The sequence below is a fragment of the Sus scrofa genome, chromosome 1 (assembly GCF_000003025.6).
Source record: "Sus scrofa isolate TJ Tabasco breed Duroc chromosome 1, Sscrofa11.1, whole genome shotgun sequence".
NCBI lineage: Eukaryota > Metazoa > Chordata > Mammalia > Artiodactyla > Suidae > Sus > Sus scrofa.
In genome coordinates, this window is record NC_010443.5 from 266322644 (window position 1) to 266338072 (window position 15429).

General features: G+C 41.9%; 1 protein-coding gene across 10 annotated transcripts in view; it reads right to left on the reverse strand.

Moving 5' to 3' along the window:
• The window catches only part of MAPKAP1 (mitogen-activated protein kinase associated protein 1), a 250193-nt gene that overhangs the window by 226452 nt on the left and 8312 nt on the right, over positions 1-15429 (reverse strand). The window lies entirely within an intron of this gene.

Below are 15429 nucleotides of genomic sequence, written 5' to 3' on the forward strand. Positions count from 1 at the left end.
AAAAAAACTTAAAAGACTTGGCCAATTGGCCACTGCCTTCAATATTTATTGAGTGCCTGTTCTAGATGCAGACAGAGTTCAGCAGAAAACGAAGCAAACAGAAAGTCCTGTCCTCATGGAGTTCACATTCTAATGAAGGAGATAAACAAAACAGAGAATTAAATTATACAATAAGACAGACATACTATGGAGAAGAGTACTAGGGCATGCTTGGTGGGTGGAGGCACAGTTGCAATTCCATGAACTGCAATCAAGGAATGCTTCACTGAGAAGGTGACGTTTGAGTTAACCCTTGAAGGAGATGAGAGAACAAGCCATGTGAACTTCTGAAGGAAGAGTGTCACCGAGCAGGGGGAGTATGCTTGGCACTGTTCAAGAAGTAGCAAAGAGTCCAGCAAGGAAACAAGTAGTAGAGGATGAGGCCATTCGAAGACTCTGTAAAGTGGAGACTCTCTGGAGGGTTGTGAGCATCGATGCAATCCAATGCACATTTTAACAGTATCTCTCTGGCTGCTATGCTAAGGATTGAATGAATGAATGAACACAGCCCACTGTTTTTTTTTTTTTTTCCTAATAGAAGTTCCCATCATAGCTCAGCAGTTCAAGAACCCAACTAGTATCCATGAGGACTAGGGTTTGATCCCTGGCCTGGTTAAAGATCCGGCACTGTTGTGGCTGTGGTGTAGGCCAGCAGCAACAGCTCCAATTGGACCCCTAGGCTGGGAACTTCCATAAGCTGCGGATGCAGCCCTACAAAAAAAAAAAAAAAAAGACAAAAATAAAAATAATAATCTGCTTATACGTTGGTTTTCTCTTCTAAACTCTAAGCTCCTTAAGCACACTGTCTTATTCATCACTGTGCTGCCAGTTTCTAGTAGAGAATGGCTGGCATCCAAAAAGGGATCAGTGTGGAATAAACATACAAACAAACAAATCCTTTTTGTTCCCAAAAGGTTGCACCATGACTTAAAAAAAAAAAAAGTTGCCGTGAGCTGTGGTGTAGGCTGCAGACACGGCTCGGATCCTGCATTGCTGTGGCTGTGGCCTAGGCCGGCAGCTACAGCTCCAATTAGACCCCTAGCCTGGGAATCTCCATATGCTGCGGGAGCGGTCCTAGAAAAGACAAAAAAAAAAAAAATGCCCCTTATCCATGGTGCTGGTTCAGTAGATAGGTCTCCAGCTACAGCCTAAGATTTATCTTCCTTTTATTCTCTCCTCTTTTTGAAGTTTGCTTAACCAAGTAGAAGAATTCAATAGTTGTATTTCCACTTACCTTGCTCTCAGATTAACCACAACATCAATTACATGAAGCAACACAGTTTATTGCAAGCACCACCCAGGAACCTGAATTCTAACTGCCTAATTACCAGGGGACTAACGACATGGCCTTGGACAAGTGACTTCTTTAAACATCTTTAAACCTGTTTTACACATCAGTCCATTTTGGCATCTGTTAAGTGAGGAGCCTGAACTTTAAGAAAGGTCTCTTCAGGAGTTCCCGTCGTGGCACAGTGGTTAACGAATCCGACTAGGAACCATGAGGTTGCGGGTTCGGTCCCTGCCCTTGCTCAGTGGGTTAATGATCCGGCGTTGCCGTGAGCTGTGGTGTAGGTTGCAGACACGGCTCGGATCCCGCGTTGCTGTGGCTCTGGCGTAGGCCGGTGGCTACAGCTCCGATTCAACCCCTAGCCTGGGAACCTCCATATGCCTCGGGAGCGGCCCAAGAAATAGCAACAACAACAACAAAAGACAAAAAGACAAAAAAAAAAAAAAAAAAAAGAAAGGTCTCTTCAGGTCTCAAATTCTATTCCAATCACAAGTGAGAAGGAGAATGGAGTGTCTGTCATGGCTCGGCAGAAACGAATCTGACTAGCATCCAAGAGGACGCAGGTTCGATCCCTGGCCTTGCTCAGTGGGTTAAGGATCTGGTGTTGCCATGAGCTATGGTGTAGGTTGCAGACTCAACTAGGATCTGACATTTCTATGGCTGTGGGATAGGCCAGCAGCAGGAGGATATAATTGGGAATTTACCTAGAGTCCAACTGAAAAGTTCTGTGTGTTTTTGCTTCATACTGTTCTCCCTCAAAGGCCAGAAGAGAAGTTCCCTTGTAGTACAGTGGGTTAAGGATCTGGTGGTGTCGCTGCAATGGCTCAGGCCGCTGCTGTGACTCTGGTTCAATCCCTAACCCAGGAAATTCCACATGCTATGGGTTCGGCCAAAAAAAAAAGGCCAGAAGAATTCCACTGCGTGTTTTATTTATATCACTGTGCCATGGTTCAGACCCTAAGGATAGAGGTTCAAGACATTCCTTTTTTGACAAAAAGATTTTAATTGCACCAAAATTTTGGCAGCAAACCCTCTACAAAGGTAACCCACATTGATTTTTTTTTTTTTTCTGATTTTTGTCTTTTTAGGGCCGCACCTGAAGAATATGGAGGTTCCCAGGCTAAGGGTCCAATCGGAGCTATAGCTGCCAGCCTATACCACGCTGCAGACGTGGCTCGGATCTGGTGTTGCTGTGGCTGTGGTGTAGGCTGGCAGCTATAGCTCCCACTGGATCTTTCTTAAAGTTCTGTAGGCTGGCAGCTATAGGTGGTAGCTAGCCCTCACCACAGCTAACGGCAACGCCAGATCCTTAACCGACTGAGCGAGGCCAGGGATCGAACCCACAACCTCATGGTTCCTAGTGGGATTCGTTTCTGCTGCAAGAACTCCAATTTTTTTTTTTCTTTTAATGGTTATACCCACAGTATATGGACGTTCCTGAGCCAGGAATCAAATCTAAGCCTCAGCTTGGACCCATGCCACAGCTATGGCAACACTGGATCCTTTAACCCACTGGTGCCAAGCCAGGGATTGAACCCAGGCCTCCATGGAAACCCAAGCTGCTGCAGTCGGACTCCCAACCCACTGTGCCAAAGTGGGATTCCCCACATTGACTGATTTGAACGAGTACTATCGCACCTTTTGTATTTTTTTTAATTTATTGGGGGAGGGCATGGTATGTAGTAGCAGCTTGACTTGGGATCTCGGTCCCCAGTCTAAGTACTAAACCTGGACTGCAGCAGTGAAAGCACTGAGTCCTAACCATAGACCATCTGGGAACTCCCATCACACCTTTAACACAAAACAAAACAAAACGATATCATGTACAGAAAGTGGTTCCTAGAACTACAAGAGTTAAAGTCAGGAAACACATCTGGAGTCCCAGGTTACTGTCTCTAGCCCGCCTGGGGACTAGCTACGGGATGACCTCAAGTGCGTTGGGTGCTCTGCCTCTATCTCCTTAGGGCCAAAATATCCATAACCTATGTCCTGCTGATTCACCTCTTAGGGATACTTACAAAAAGTAAAAAAGCACTATTCAAATCAAAGGCGCAATATTACTGACTTTTCCTGTTCTGGCTACTCTGTTTGGAGGAAAAATAAGCTGTCAACTACCAAACTCATTCATTTGACTCCTAATGAATGAAGGACAGCATAAAATAATCTCAACTAGCAGATAATCCCCAAATTACTTTTATGTGACTCTGCAAGGTGCTTTGTACTTTTATTTGACTAAAGCTTTCATAACCTCAATAAGTGATAAGTTATTATTGTTATTAACAAAACTGTACTAACTTTGCTAGTTACCTTTTATAACCTTCTAGATCACCTTTTTTTTTTTTTTTAACCACCATCAGATGGATCAAACTTGAGGACAGAACAGCAGGACTGGCCTCATTCTGCCTATAAAGTTATATAGTTAGGGTGAGAATGCTTCATAAAATACTATTGAAGTAGAATAATTAATTCTCTGGATTCCAGTTACTCATTTATTTAGCAAGCATTTAACATCACTTACAAAACCATCAGAGGTATATTCTATTACTATTCATGTTTTACAAATCAGTAAACTGAGCCTTGCCAAGGCCACATAAGTAGTGACAGGTAGAACCAGGCTAAAACCAAAGTTAGCCTGGCTCCAGAATCCCTGCTCTGAACAACTATAATATACTGCCTCAAATTCCCAGTTTAAGCCCATTTCATCACAATCTTCTAAATCCTCTTCTCTCACTCGTCTAGATACAGGTCAGACTTAACCAGTTCATTCAAGAAATTCAACAAGTATGAATACCTACAACATGCTGGGAATCAGGAGTAAAAAGCAGTAAGTCATAGGCCCTATCCCAAGAGGCTTACAGTCAAGCAAGACAAGCACATAAATGGTCACAACAAAGGATGCGAGCAATGCTAGAGGATTCTACATAACAACGAACTATGGAAACACATAGGAGAGAGATCGAAATGAAACTGCATCCTCAGACAAGGCTTCGCAGAGATGACTAAGATCAAAATAACGGAAGTGTTCACTTGCAACCTCGCTTAAGAACGCGGGCGAGGAGTTCCCACTGGGGCGAAACGGGATTGGTGGTGTCTTGGGAGCACTGGGACGTGGGTTTGATACCCGGCCTGGGCACAGTGTGTTAAGGACCTCATGTTGTCGCAGCTTTGGCTTAGGTCAGGACTGTGGCTGGGATCTGATCCCTGGCCTGGGAGCTCGATATGCAGAGGGGCAGCCAAAAATGGAAGGGAAAAAAAAAAAAAAAAAAAAGAATGGGGGCAAAAGGGAGCTGGCAATTAAACAGTCTATAATGCTGGTTCCTTGTTCGAATATGTTTACAATAAATGTGCTCTAGATCTGTCCTACGAACTGCAGATTAACATCAGGCCACGCACTGGTTACTGCCCAGGCAGGGAGAGGATAACTTTTGGAGTGGGGTAAGTAGAGGGAATAAGGAAGGTTGGGGAAAAGATACATGATAAGGACTCAGTGCAAGCAATCACCTGCCAGACTACTTGGGTTCAAATCTGGACTCAGCCACACACTTACTGTGGGACCTCGGGAAAGGAGCAATTTCTGTACCTCTATTTCTTCATCTATAAGTGGAAACAGTTTTGGTGCCTATCTCATGGGACTGTTGTGAAGACTGAAAGAATTCATAAATGTTGTGTGCATGTCACAGAACCTGGCCCATAATAAGCACTATCCAATGTTTACCATTATTGTTAGTTTTTATTCCCTGGTCTAAAATGAATCTTCAAAGATGAGAAGCTGGATGGCTGGAAGAAAGCTCAAAGACACAAACCCATCTGCTTCCAAGTTGAAGAGACTATATGAGACAAGGCACTAAATAAGAAACAGCAGAACATGTAGTTAGTAACTAAAACTACACGGAGCTCAAAGATGCTGATTAGATTAGCATTTCAAAGAGACTGCTCTGGCAACTGCACAGAAGATTAATCTCATGGACAAGACACAAGATTAGTTATGAAGCTGTGACTACAGCCCAGGCAAGAGACAATGAAATCTGAAGACAGACATTGAAAGATAGGCCTATGAATTTAAGACAGTTAAAAAAAAAAATTGAGGAGATAAAACTGGTAGTACTTGGTGACTGAGTGGATGTGGAGGGTTAAGGAGAAGGGGAAGTTTATGGCCTGCATGACATCACCAACAAATGAAACTGTGAACTCAAAAGTGGGAACTGCTTAACAGATAGAGGGGAAATGAAGAACTATGTTTCAGACACAATAAAGCTTGAGATGTCTAGGGAGTTCCCGTCATAGCTCAGTGGTTAACAAATCTGACTAGGAACCATGAGGTTGTGGGTTCGATCCCTGGCCTCACTCAGAGGGTTAAGGATCCAGTGTTGCCGTGAGCTGTGGTGTAGGTTGCAGATGCGGCTCGGTTCCCGCGCTGCTGTGGCTCCCATGTTGCTGTGGCGTAGGCCAGCGGCAACAGCTCTGATTAGACCCCTAGCCTGGGAACCTCCATATACCACAGGTGCAACCCTGGAAAGACAAAAAGACCAAAAAAAAAGCTTGAGATGTCTACGGACCACACAAACAGAGACCATTATGATGCAAACCGGACAGCCCAGGAAAAAGGCCCGAGCCAATCTGGGAAACAACAATATATAAGTGACACATGAATGACAGGCAAACCTGAAAATGAGGAGAAAGATCTGAGCAAATTCAGAAGACACCTACATATAAATGACAGATGAAGCCATGGACGGGAATGAGTTTACTGAGGGAGAATATGCTAGGAAACGAGAGCAGTAATCCAGTCCTCCCTCTGCATATGCATATACAGTCCTCCCTCTGCATATGCAGGTTCTGCATCTGCAGACTGAACCAAGTGCAGCTCGAGTTCAGTTGGTTGGTTGAATCCACAGAAGCTGAACTCAGGATATGGAAGGCTGACTGTACTCTGCCATTTTATGTGAGGGACTTGAGCATTTGTGAATTCTGGTATCCACGGGTTCTGGAACGAATTTCCCATGGATACAGAAGGACGACGGTAGTTAAAGGATGAGCCAAGAAAAAGAAATCCCAGAACCTCTGAAAATCAACTCAACCTTTCTCTAGATTCTCAAGTTAGGATCTATGCTGTAGAAAATCTCAAATATCTAAGTAGTTACAGTCACCCCTCAGTATCCTTGAGAGACTGTTTCCAGGACCACTGCAGATACTAAAATCTGTGGCTGCTCAAGTCCTGGAGTTGGCCCTCCCTCCTCTGCATCCACAGTTCTACATCCACAGATTCAACAGCCACAGCTCCTGTCTCACCGTACTTACTGGGAAAAAAAAAAAAAAAATCTGTGTGTGTTAAGTGGACTGGTGCAATTAAACCCATGTTGTCCAAGAGTAAATTAAACTTTCTTCACTGGCTTCTCCCACTCCCTGCATTTCCAAGTAAGAAGTTCTAACTACTGGATTATGGAGTCCTTTAGAGGAAAGGACTCGAAGTCTTATTTGGCTTCCTATCACTAATCCCCAATATAAGGTCTGGTACCCATATGCTTGTTGAACATGGTTGAAGAGATAAAACTGGAAAATTTCCCATTTATCAAAACAAAAGGGCTCGTGGAATGCCTAGCGTTGCTTCCAGTCCAGACTAGAGCAACAGAGAGCCTGAAGAAAGCAGAAAGATGGCAGACCTTGCACACTACTGGTGGGGATGTAAAATGGTGCAGTCCCCTTTAAAAACAATTTGGCAGTTCCAAAGAATGGGTTTTTTGGTTGTTGTTGTTGTTGTTGTTTTGTCTTTTTGCCTTTTCTAGGACCGCTCCTAAGGCATATGGAGGTTCCCAGGCTAGGGGTCTAATCGGAGCTGTTGCCGCTGGCCTATACGTATCTATATATCCAACAGAATTGAAAACATATGTTCACATAAAAACTTGTAATGTTCTTAGCACTATTACTCATAAGAGCCAAAGAGTAGAGGAGTTCCTGCTATGGCTCAGCAGGTTAAGAACCTGACATAGTGTCCATGAGGATGTGGGTTCAACCCCTTGTCTAAGTGGGTTAAGGATCCAGCATTGCTGGGAGCTGCGGCAAAGGCCTCAGCTGCAGCTCCAATTCGACCCCTTTCCTGGGAACTTCCACATGACACAGGTGAGGCCATAAAAGGAAAAGGAAAAAAAAAAGAGCCAAAGAGTGGAAATAACCCAAGTCTCCATCAACTGATAAAGGGATAGGCAAAATGCGGCACTTCCTTACAATGGAATATTATTCAGCAATAAAAAGAAATGAAGTACTGATACATGCTCCAATACAGATGAACCTTGACAACATTACGCTAAGTAAAAGAAGTCAGACACAAAAGGCCACATACTGTGTGATTCCATTTACGTGAAAGGTTCAGAACAGGTAAATCCACAACAGACAGAAAGCAGATTAATGGTTGCCAGTGGCTGGAGGAGTGAGGAATGAGGAGTGATTGCTGATGGGCATGGGGTTTCTTTTTGGGTGATAAATCATTAAAGTGTACATTTTTAAAAGGGTGAATTTTAAAATACATGAGTTATATCTCAATTTTAAAGGGAAGTGGGCTAGAAACACAGGAAGGCTAGAATCCATTGCTGCATTCTAGAATTCCTTCTAGTTCAGGTGATTCCAACACAAGGATACTAACAAATCCCTTAAGTGAACAATACTAGCAACAGTAACCATAAAAAAATTTTAAACAATTTGTAATAAAAGTTGATTACATCCAATAGACGTCAAATTCCTCATGCAAAAATCAGAGATTCTAAGGTTTTTTCCTGGGGAAAGGAGAACTTTCGTATCCATTAGTGACCCAGGTGGAGGTAACTAGTCTATATTTCTAATTGAGGGAGATTAAAGCCAAGAGCCAGAATACCCAACAGAACCCTTAACTTTGCTGAAGCGAACGCTCATGCACTGAGAAGCTTCTCCTACCAAAGCACTGGACACTGCTTTAATCCAGGCCAGAGCCGGGCCTGGGAAACCACAGAGTTAACACAATGCCTCTGTCAGCAACCTGCTGAGCTACCGGTCTTTGGGGAGTAATTCTACTCTTCACTTTGGAATAAACCAAAGGAGGGGGATACAACAAGAAAGACAACATGGCATGACAGACACAACGAAGCCTCCGGAGAGCTTGGGCGTGCCCCCAATTCCACCATCCAGCAGCTGAGAAAACTGGGAAGGTCACAATTTCTCTGAACCTCAGTAAGACATTATCTCATACCTCATAAAGCTGCTGTCACAGTGTGGAGCCCAAAAGTGACACTCAAATATTACTATCCTTCTTGAGTCACCAAAAAATAGTTGCTGGTACTGTTCATTTAGGGGTCATATTGGAAAATAAGACTCATGGACCGCTTTGCTATGAGGTACTCAAACACACATTCTCATACCTAAACTTAGAAAACAAACAAAAAAATAACCAAATTAGAATCCTTAACCTCCTTTCTAGGAAGCCCACCCCCACCATTCAATTACTAATCCCATGGAGCTCTTCTCTCTCTAGATTTCACTCACTTCCCTTTATCTCCTTAATCCAATCCAAGCCACCTTTTCTCACCTAGGCCATAGCAATGTCTCCGAACTTTTCTTAAATTCCTTCAAAAACTTGCCAAATTCCTTAATATAACTGAACTCGCTACCTCTGCAGCCCCACCTTCCATTCATCCCTTTTGTTCTTTCTACTCCAGCCATACTCAATTTTCAGCAGTCTCCCCGCTTTTGACCAGTCTTTCCTCTCCTTCCACCTGGCTTAAACATCACCTTCTCTTTCACCCTTCAGATCCCTATTTAGACAGCACCCGCCCCAGGAAGGTAGGACAGTATCTAAGTCCAGATTAAGTCCTCCTCCATACTCACTTTTACTCTCATTACTCTAACATTCCTCAAGCCAGGATGTACTTCTTCAACTAGGCTGTACTTCCATTACTAGACTGCAAGGCCCACAAAAGCTGGGTCCGTGCTTGGAGTTTTCGTTGCTTAGGACCCAGACACAGTGGTTTGGTTACCTCCACCTGGGTCACTAATGGATACGAAAGTTCTCCTTTCCCCAGACTAGTTCCATGCATATACACACAGCAGATACTGACCGAATAAATGAATGACTGCAATTAAGCAAAAAGTTTAACTAAGTGGAAGATGTTACAAATAATAATTTCTTCATAGAAAAACATTTTAACAGAGTTCCCATCGAGGCTCAGTGGTTAACAAACCTCACTAGAATCCATGAAGACTCAGGTTCGATCCCTGGCCTTGCTCAGTGGGTTGAGGATCTGGCATTGCTGTGAGCTATGGTTTTGGTCACAGAAATGGCTCGGATCTGGCGTTGCTGTGGCGGTGGTGTAAGCAGGCAGCTATAGCTCTGATTTGACCCCTAGCCTGGGAACCTCCATATGCCGCGGGTACAGTCTTTAAAAGACAAAAGACAAAAAATTTTTAATTTTTTTTAATTTGGAAGAAAATTACAGATACAAACAAATGCAATTTCTCACAACAACTATGGGGGAAAAGGGACTTAAGCACACATGCACCTTCTAAAACTTTAACAGCAAATATCAAATATAATCAAAAAGAGGTAAACTACAACCTCAGTGGGAACAGTACTCCTAATGTTCAGTTTTAGGACTTAACTCTTCTTAACTGGAAAAAGCAGGAAAGGAACATACAATGCAAATTAAAAGCATTATAGTCAAATCATGCACTGAAGTAAAAATCAGTGGAATTTTTTTTTTGCCAGCCCCCTCCCCACCAAAAAAAAGAATGTCCACACACCTGACAAAACCTTGGCTTACTCCAAATAGCCCAAGTGAAGGTTATGTGAAATACTTCAAATTCCAAAAGCACTCAGCACTGCAAAGAGTGTGGGAAGAGAATGTTCTAAGCACAGACTAATGGCCAGAAGTTACAAATGAAATAAACCCTGATGCATGATAATTATCTAAGGAATTCTAAATTGGACTGTATATATTTGTTCTGAAGTCATCAACCAAGCTTCAACTTCTGAAACACATTAAAAATGCTTAACACATTTTTTATGGAGTTCCCGTCATGGCACAGTGGAAACGAATCCGACTAGGAACTATGAGGTTACAGGTTCAATCCCTGGCCTCCCGCAATGGGTTAAGGATCCAGCATTGCCGTGAGCTGTGGTATAGGTCGCAGATGTGGCTGGGATCCCGCGGCGTTGCTGTGGCTGTGGTGTAGGCTGGCGGCTACAGCTCCAATTAGACCCTAGCCTGGGAACCTCCATATGCAGTGGGTACGGCCCTAAAATGGACAAAAACAAAAAAAACAAATAACAATGCTTAACATATTTTTTGTCTCACATATAAATGACAGAGATTCATTATTAAAGATAATTAATTTTAAAGTTCCTGTTGTGGCGCAGCAGAAACAAATCTGACTAATATGCATGAGGATGTAGGTTCGATCCCTGGCCTCTCTCAGTGGGTTAAGGATTTGGCATTGCCGTGAGTTGTGGGGTAGGTTGCAGACGTGGCTCGGATTCCTCATTGCTGTGGCTATGTCCTAGGCTGGAAGCTGTAGCTCCGATTTGATCCCTAGCCTGGGATCAAATATGCTGGGGGTGTGGCCCTAAAAAGACCAAAAAAAAAAAAAAAAAAAGAGAGAGACAACTACTTTTCTTTGCCTAGTTTAGGATATATAAATATCACATTTCAGACTCAGTTTTTGTATCTGGATTTTTTTTTACTACCAACAATTTCAATTCTTAGCATGTGTTTGTTCCTTACACTAATAAGAACACAAGTTATACCAAATCAGAATTTTTATTAGCATTTTGGGGATGTGACCATTTTTAATTCTGTTTATATTTTAATTCAGCAACTTTAATCCAGTGATCAAAACTTCATTAGCTTGTAAACAAACTCTCAGGTAAACTGAACTGACCCACATCAGGATCTTAAGCAAATGAATAAGTACAAAAAGAGGCAGAGATTATAAATTAGGGGCAGACAAATCTGTATCTCGCCCCACACCGGTAAAGAGCATTCTATCAATATAGTGAAATGCTAATCTCCTAATTAACAACCTAATTAGGTAATTATGGCTTTGCAGAGGGATGCCGAAATGAAATATGACAACATGGTCACCTCTTTATATGGCACCTGTGGGCCTTTTCAGCTGTCATTGCAAAGAGTGCAATATCAATTTGAACAGATGACAAAGTGCTGTCATTTTTCATTCTGATAATATACAGAATGCTTTGGACAGAAGTAGTTTACAAAAAGAAACATCTTGCATAGTATTTTCCTAATTTAAATATGCTCAATACTTTGTTAAATTTTTTGCATGTTTTTGTATATTATATATATGAGAATACCATGCACATTAGGAAAAAATGAGACATCATGCTTAACTGTACTACAATTTCAATTATGAAGTATATAATTAGCTAAGAGTAAAAGGCACAATTCTTCACGACATTTTATTTTCTTTTGGCTTGGTTTGGGGTTCTTGTTTTCAGGGTTTTTTTAGCCTTGTGCAGCAGTGTGATTGGGATCTCAAGTTTCCAGACCAGAGACTGAACCTGGGCCACAGCAGTGAAAGCACTGAGTCCTGAACACTAGACTGCCAGGGAACTCTTTCAGGAGATTTTAATATTCATACATTTGAATACTGCTATCAAAAAAATTAAAATCCAAATTAACTTTGATCTTTAACTTTTTGTTGTTGTTGTTGTTTTGCCTTTTCTAGAGCTGCTTCCTACGGCATATGGAGGTTCCCAGGCTAGGGGTCTAATCGCAGCTGTAGACACCAGCCTACGCCAGAGCCACAGCAACGCCTGATCCAAGCCGCATCTGTGACCTACACCACAGCTCATGGCAACGCCAGATCCTTAACCCACTGAGGGAGGCCAGGGATCGAACCCACAAACTCATGGTTCCCAATCAGATTTGTCAACCACTGCTCCAGATGATCTTAAACTTTTTTCTTTTTTAAACTTTCTTTTTTTTTTTAACTGAATTTTATTTTATTTTATTTATTTATTTATTTATTTTTGGTCTTTTTTGTTGTTGTTGTTGCTATTTCTTGGGCCGCTCCCGCGGCATATGGAGGTTCCCAGGCTAGGGGTTGAATCGGAGCTGTAGCCACCGGCCTACGCCAGAGCCCCAGCAACGCGGGATCCGAGCCGCGTCTGCAACCTACACCACAGTTCACGGCAACGCCAGATCGTTAACCCACTGAGCAAGGGCAGGGACCGAACCCGCAACCTCATGGTTCCTAGTCGGATTCGTTAACCACTGCGCCACGACGGGAACTCTTTAAACTTTTTTCTTACATAATTTTTTAAAAGTGAGATGGAAATTCATATTTACAATTTTCCTTACCAAAAAAGCACTTCCCAAGATACAAATATTCGACTCACAAAAAAAGCTCTATATGCCAATGGCCAGTTTTACAGAGATAGGTATGTACTCTCTCCAAAAGACAGACCTGTCACAGGACTACTCACTGTCCCACTGGCCACTAAAGAGGTGATGGTAGCACTGGGACTCACTGTCCCACTGGTTCCACCGACATGAATATGACACTTCTTTCAAGAAATTTTTGGGGAGGAGAGGACAGCTAGCCTGGGAACCACAACATTATTTAAGTCAAGATACAGGAAACCATATTCTAAGTGTAAAACAACTGAGGTTAAGAAAACTTGAAAATACAATCCATTTATAACTTCAAATCACCTGCATTAGAGAAAACTTTGGTCAAAAGGATGTGTATTAGATCTACTCATATTTCTCAATTACGAGTTAAACTAAAATGATTTTTTATTGAAAAATATTTTTTTTTCTTTTTAGGGACACACCTGAGGCATATGGAAGTTCAGAGGCTGGGGTCGAAGTGGAGCCATAGCAATTTGGGATCCAAGCCACATCTGCAACCTACACCACAGCTCAGTGACCTACACCACAGCTAAGGTATCACCAGATCCTTAACCCACTGAGTGAGGCCAGGGATCAAACCTGTGCCCTCATGGATACTAGTTGGGTTGTTAACCAGCTGAGCCACAATGGGAACTCCCTATAACCTTTTTCACTTCTATTATTATGATGTCATTAACATGTCACTAAAATTCTTCAGAAACACCTAAAATGCTCATACAATATTTCCATTTTATGGCTTTCACATAATCTTTTAGCTCTTTGAATACTCAAAATGTTTCTAATTACTGCTGTTATACTGTCGGAGTGAACATATTTGAACACGAATATTTTTCTACATTTCTGATTATTTCTTCAACAAGATTCTTAGAAATGACATTACAAGCTCAAAAGGCATGCATGACTTTTTGTGACAAATCACTTTTTTGTGATAAATACTACCAAAGTACTTTTCCAGAAAAGTTTTACCAATTTTATTCCCACTAGTAATGTATGAGTGATCATCTCACTACCAACCTCTGCCAGCAATGAGTATTATTAGGTTTTTAAATTTCATTAAGAGTATACTTGTAAACAAATACTCTTGGTACACAATCAATAAAAACTTTTTGTAAGCATTAAGTTTAAAATGAATAAGAAGGAATACCTTCTGCAGCTCCATACCCAAAAAACAAACCACCCCATCAAAAAATGGGCAGAAGATCTAAACAGACAGTTCTCCAAAGAAGACATACAGATGGCCATAAAACACATGAAAAGATGTTCAACATCACTCATTATTAGAGAGATGCAAATCAAAACCACTCTGAGGTACTACCTTACACCAGCCAGAAGGGCCATCATCAAAAAGTCTACAAACAATAAGTGCTGGAGAGGGTGTGGAGAAAAAGGAACCCTAGTACACTCTTGGTGGGATTGTAAATTGGTGCAACCACTGTGGAAAGCAGGATGGAGATTCCTCAAAAAACTAAACGCAGAACTACCATTTGATCCAGCAATCCCACTCCTGGGCATCTATCCAGAGAAAACCACGACTCGCAAAGACACATGTACTCCGATCTTCACTGCAGCACTATTTACAATAGCCAAGACGTGGAAACAACCTAAATGTCCATCGACAGAGGAGTGGGTCAAGAAGATGTGGTACAATACACAATGGAATATTACTCAGCCATTAAAAAGAATGAAATACCGGCATTTTTTGCAACATGGATGGACCCAGAAACTATCATGCTAAGTGAAGTCAGCCATACAATGAGACACCAACATCCAATGCTTTCACTGACGTGTGGAATCTGAAAAAAGGACAGACTGAACTTCTTTGCAGAACAGATGCTGACTCACAGACACTGAAAAACTTATGGTCTCTGGAGGAGACAGTTTGGGGGGTGGGGGGATGTGCCTGGGCTGGGGGATGGTAATTCTGTGAAATCAGATTGTTAGGATCATTATACAACTATAGATGTGATAAATTCATTTGAGTAATAAAAAATTTTTAAAAATTAAAAAATAAATAAATAAAATAAATAAAATGAGTAAGAAGGTCATAGTTGATGATTCTCCCCCAAACAAGGGGCAGTTCCAATATCCAAATCTAGAACAGCAACAGAATAGTGACAAAGGCACCACAGTATGTATGTATGTATTTTTGCTTTTTAGAGCTGCAGGTGCAACATATGGAAGTTCCTGGGCTAGAGGCTGAATTGGAGGTACAGCTGCCAGCCTACACCACAACCATGACAACTTGGGATCTAAGCTGTGTCTTCGACCTACACCACAGCTCACTGCAACACCAGATCCCCTACCCACTGAGCAAGGCCAGGGATCAAACCCACACCCTCATGGATACTAGTCAGATCCTTTTCCACTGTGTCACAACGGGAACTTCCAGCACTGTAGTATTTAGTCTGAAAAAAACAAAGGTTCAAATCCCAGCTTTGCCATTATCAGAAGCTTTCTACCTTGAATCACTTTACTTCTCTAAGCTTCAATATCAGCATGTGTAAGATGGGAATGGAGAGAATATAATATACCCCTAGTTCTGACAACTTCAAAAGGTAGTCATGGGCACACAAAAAGGTAATATAAGCAACTGGTAGTGTTATCGTTATTTAACAAATCAATTTCTTTACTAGCCTAAAAATAACACACTGAAATATGCTACTGAAATACTGAAACCATTTTCTCAATAGTGCCCAGCTGGAGTTC